A 6,000-nucleotide genomic window follows, 5' to 3' on the forward strand; every position below is an offset into this window, starting at 1 on the left:
GACTACTGGGTTCCCTGTAGTGTATTGTGGCATATTAATGTCCTCCACAGGGACATCCTGATAATGGGTGAGACATAAAACACAACACCAAGGTCCACCGTTCAGCTGCAGCCAATGACCTGTCTTGCACGTCACTCTCCTTATTCCCTGTCTCCATATTTATTGTCCTATTTATTAAAGGTAAAAGTTCCATAAAAGATTGTGCAACTCAGACATGTGATTTCTGTATAAAAGGAACAATACAATGGGAGTTGAAGGCCACATGTCAGACGGAGATGTTGAGGTTCATGGTCGTCACCCAAATGCAAAAGCTTGTGACTAAACAGGAACAGTAAATCATTTTTTGTATGATTCCTCTGTCTGAGTAAAGCTGTGATTCAGTCTGTGGTTGTTTTAACTGCAAACATCGTCATATGCAAAAGCATCTGGAAATAAATCCTCAGCTGTTGCACCAGTGGTTACTTGACCAGCAGAGATAAACAAGATGATATTTAAGCCATTTACAATGACTTTCATCCACATAAGAAACCATTTTAAAATACACTTGAAATGTACAGTTTGGACTTTCTAGAGCAATGGTTTCCAACCTTTTCTGCTTGTGATACAAAGCAGCGCCTTCTTGTGATCCCTCGGTGCACATCTAGGATTTTTGAACAAGATGTTCAAAGATTGATTTTTCCCCCTCACCGCCTGTTTTGCTTGGAGAAGTTTTAGAGGTCTGCAAAGAACTCTGTATAGTATCTTTCAAGAAAAGAAAACCGAAAAATACTATGCAGCAGAATTTAGCCTTTTAATTTTTTTGTCTTGTTACCTGTTACCTTGTTTCAGCACACGGTTTGGGAAGCACTGATCTATAGAGATTAAGGAGTGAAAGGCACCAGGGTGTGCAGGTGTTTTTTTTATTTGAAAAAAATCTTAACGACCCAGTTACCTTTGACTTGGGTGATATCACGTAAAACGCCCTTTAGTCCACTACAGGATACCACTGTCAGTGTCAGGTTTTTTTCCTTGCCTAGACCTGAAAAGCACACACATGTATGACCAGGGTCGAATAAGCAGGTCATGTGACAAAGTACAAACTGCAATAAAGTTACACACAAGGATGAGGTCGAAGATGGTTGGTTGGAACAAACGCAGGACTTTTACCCTGTCAATGTGTATTTCTTTTAAAAGACATAAGTTACTTGAATAATGGAACATTTTTAACTTATATTTAACATACAGTAGGTAACTTGACATGCGTAATGTTAGGATTACTTGTTTCAACCCAAACCACAATCTTTTTTTAATCAGGTAGTTTTGGTGGCTAAACCTCACCATACAGCAACTGTTTCCCATTTATCCCAAAAATAAAGAGAGCAAGCAGATTACAGGGCGGACTACACAAAGAAACCATAGACTGTATAAAAAAAGTGAGTATATATTCTGGGTCTGACAAGTCAGGTCAGTATGGAAGTGCCTTATCGTGCAATAACACCGAGGGTTGGCTCCAAAAAACCTCCAACAGACTCCCACTCAACTTCTCCTATTAAATATAGAGTCAATAAATTATTTCCACAGGTCATAATGGTGTCATACGCTAAAGTCGCTCCTTCTTATTAGTTTTCTGGCAGTCCATCTGATAATGAATTGATTAAATATTAGCAAGATGGCGACGGATGAAATGCTGAACTCAAGGCGTCAGAACGCATTTCACAAACCAACATCATGTTTGGTTGCTGTGTGGCAGAAAAAAATATCTGGAACGATGGTAGGGACCAAGCAGACTATACGTACACAATAAGGGCGGAGCAGACAAACAGACATCTAAAAAGAGAGATATGTTTTAATACTAAATAAAACAGGAAGTGACAAATAGAAATGCGTAATGGAGCAGGTTTTGTGCCTCGACTTAAGGCAGCTTACTTTTCATGCTTAGGCGAGGCAAAATGTAACACTGACACAGAATCCCCCATTGAACTGACAGGTGTGTTACACTCTTTGGCATGGTACTTGGTACAGATATGCAGGTACATGGCTGCATTATTAAATTATTAAGTACATAAAATCAGTTTGTATCAAGCTGTGGTTTGCTCGGAGCTTGCAGTTCATTGTTTGCAGAATTAGTGGAAGGAAAAGACAAAGTCCTGTGTCGAGCCATCTCTTCTTTATTCAGGAACAAACAACTGCCTTTGTTCATATTGTAAGATGAGGTTTCTTTTTGTTGGGTTTTATTTTGTAATTGTTCTGTATCATTGATTTGGAAACTATATAATGTAGTGTCCCACTTGGCTGTGATGTTGATGTTGATCTTGATTGGGATTGGGCGCAATGATATGTGGTAAGGTGATGAGGCCATGTTTTGGTCGGTACTTGGTTATTCTTTGTTATTAAGGAGGAAGATTAAAGAAGCAGTGTTACACAGAAGAAGCTGTCCCCTTGCTTTTCTTAACCCATAGCCCAAAAAGATCAAGAAACAGTTTCATCTATAGTTAAGGCTACAGAGTTACCAGTGTTACAATATCAAGAAAATGTAACCCATCGGGTTAAATCCTCTACAGTATATGAACAGGAGTTTCTTCCTGACTAGGCTCCATTATGTCTTTGGTTTGCATTATATTAGAACATCTGACTGGAATCTTTTCAACAAGCTTCTAATTATCTGCATTCAGTTGCTCAGAAATATCCAAGCTGGTAAACAACTTCATGAAAGCTTTTACAGGTTTTGAAGATTTCAGCTCCCCTACTTAGTGCATTGGGTGATAGCAGGCTGAATCAGACTGTACGGGATGTAACATCTCTAATGGAGATGATTATCTTTTTTTATAGTGTACATAATGTCCCAGGATGACAAATTCCTCATCCGTTCTGCTTGTTATTGTGTCTCTATACATCTGTTTTATGTCGCCTTTTAAACACGCCGCTGACATGAGGTTACAAGCAACTTATTTGCCGGAAATGGTTCTATCGTTCAAAAAGAATGTGCTTCAGCATTTTTAAAGCATCTACAATAGGCATGAACCGTTTGAGTGAAAACAATAGAAACCAATAACCAAGGAACGCCTCGTGAAAGCCTAAAGGCTGCCAGAACTCACAGCCACGTTCACACTTCCCTGAAGACCCTCTATCTGTTTATGAATGTTTGCATGTGTGTGTCACCTCGATTTATCCGGTCTTGGGTGACTTAAGAAGTGTCCTTTTAATGGCCCTCTGTGTTAACAAGTCCAGCAGGATTCTTTGAAGAGAAAATATTCACCCAAAAAGGTTTTTTAAAATGTGACAGGATTAAGGTGGTTGTGTTTGTTCAAAGGCGAGTCATGTTCAAGGTCTGTTCCACCTTTCTTGCAGTGCAGGAGATATGAGTTGGCAATATATCAGCCTTGTGTTGTTATCCCGTGTAATCACTCCTCTCCCTGCAAAAATGTGCCCTCGGGCAACAATAGCCAGGCTTAGTTTGAATGCGTCTGTGTGTGTGCATACGTGTCCATGTACATGTCTTTGTCCGTGTGCCTGCACTGATATTTGTGTGCTGTGTATGTGTCAAGGACAGCTGTTCCTTCTGTTTCTTAGTAGGGCCTCAGGCAATTCCCATTCAGCCTGTCCAAACGGTCCTTTCTTCAGGGGACAGCAATAGATTGTCGCCGTTCTTTGCCCTTAATAAATCCTTCCCAATGGCAATCAACTCAATCTGAAAACTCCACTGCTCAAAATTTCTGTTTGTTTAATTTCAGTGCCGGTAGCGTTGGAAGTGATGAATATAATATAGTCTCCCCCTGCATCTCTCAGCCATCACTCTGTGGGTAAACGGAGCAGCGTATGGGTGAGTCTGGGTGGATGTCGGCTTTATGTTACTGAAGAATCAGGACACAGAGAAGACGCAAGTGTGGATGCCAAGTATTACTAATTCTCATCCCAATACATTTTAAACAGGGATGGTTGTTTTTTTTAATACAACCATGAAAGAAATAAAAGACAAAAAAAAATCTAAGTACAGACAAAACAAAATAGGTTGTCGGTGGGGTGAATAGGGGGTTACATTATAATTTTGGTATTTCAGTTCATTAAAACCTACAGTATTGCCTTTTACAAAGCCAAAAGCACAGAAGAAAGAGGAAGGATGGGATGCAACAGTGTCTGCTGTGACATATAAACACAAAGCGAACAAGCTCACTTCAAGCAGTATCACTTCCAAAGCCAACAGTGTATTTTTTAAAGTACTTTATTGATTGAGCCTCTGCATTTTGACCCATCTTATATGGAAAATGTTGTTTGCTGACAAAGATCACATGATGTGACCAGAAGCTCCAGAACATCTATTAAAGAGACTTGGTGGTGAGATTGTTAAAAACTGGAAATTAAACAACGTATACAATATGATGTGCACGTTTCTCTAGGTGGCAGTTATACCCAGACACAGAATAACTAGACAGAGCAGGGACCACAGCTGAACATGACTAATTCTTCTAATTACTGACAATGCATGCATCTCCTAAATCCTTCAATCTTTTTCTAGAAATTCAGTCAATATTTATTCTTCCCAGCAAGTTAGGTTTCGAAATCTTATGTCGCTTATTCAAATCAACACAATGTGTGTCCACTTCCTTTGTGCTGCACCGCTGTCTCTTTCATCAATTTAAGCTCAGGAGCTTATGGAGCTCAGGAGGTCCAGTTCCACCAAACCTGTGTCTCTCTGCGGGGTGCCGTGCTGATCTTAGCCTTCAACACAATGTTGCACTGCAACAGAGACAACATCAAGTATTCTCAAAGTATGCATATCAAATGTGTGCATGGCTTTTGAATGGTTTGTTGTATTATGATATGCTGTTTTGGTTTGGTTGCCTCAGTCTGGTAAATAAAAAGAGGTTGGTTGGACATTTATTGTGAAAGAGTTATCAGTGAAGCTTAACTGTGCTGATGAGCCACCTTTGGACCTTTGTTGCAGGATTTTCAAAATGAGCTTTATTTAGCTCTGTATTTGATATCAGTTTTATATTCCACTTGTTTCAATTTGCAGGATGGAGGTAGTACATGTTTTTTTGGCTTTGGCGTGTATTTTTCACAAGATAGCATATTTATTTTGTTGTTTTCTTTCTCCTTAATTCTTTAACAACCTTGAGTTGTTTGTTATTATGGCACATATGTCCTTGATGATTAAAAATACACTTGATACCTTTTAATCAATTTCTTCAAAGTCTTCACTGCAGAATTGGTGTGGTCTAACGTGGATGTCAAAGGATAGTTTCCTTTGACATGTTGGTGGAGGCATTCAAGCTTTACATTTACTGCCAAAAGAATACACTAAGAATCTAATCACATCTAAATGTGTAGTAGTTGTAAGACAGAGCTTGTAGTGACTATTCAACTGCTTTCACAACGATGTCGCTCTAGTTTACCTTTCAAATGTCAGGCTTAAACAAAAAGCCACCATTAATTGTATTGTCCATTAGAAGTCGTTTGTCGAAAGAAATCATTTAGTTTTGCATTATCAATGACCTTCAGTGGCCACTAGTTTGTATTTGTTCAACAGAAAGGCAGACTGTCATTTTTAATTGCAGCCCCAGACTCACTATTCCCTGACATCATTTCTCTAAAGATCTTTTCAGAAAATGAGAAACTAAGTCATCATTCGTGTACTTTTATTCAAAATTAAATCCAGTTATGTAAATTTGATTAGTATTTCTGATTTATTTAATAGTATGATCCATTTAAGAATCTTTAAATCCAGCACAGTCTCGTCTCTTTGAATTATTCTCCCAAATATTCCTCCCAACTTTCTCTGGGTGTGAATCTGTCAAAATCTTCTGATTTACATTTCTTTTACGGAACTCCTCATAGTTCAGCATTTCTTATATACAAACTGCAGTGTGCAATACAAATAAATTTAACTTTTCCATTAGTTGTGATGGGACCAAAATGCAGTGCATTCACAGAAAATACAGCCTCCATTTCCCCTGAAAGTCATAGCAGTTAACGCTGCAGGAACGGCCGTATTGAAGGTACGTGAGCAGTGATCACTGGTGA

This window comes from Embiotoca jacksoni, unplaced genomic scaffold, assembly GCF_022577435.1.
Source record: "Embiotoca jacksoni isolate LCO1_2020_lvr unplaced genomic scaffold, fEmbJac1.0.p SCAF_4, whole genome shotgun sequence".
NCBI classification, from domain to species: domain Eukaryota; kingdom Metazoa; phylum Chordata; class Actinopteri; family Embiotocidae; genus Embiotoca; species Embiotoca jacksoni.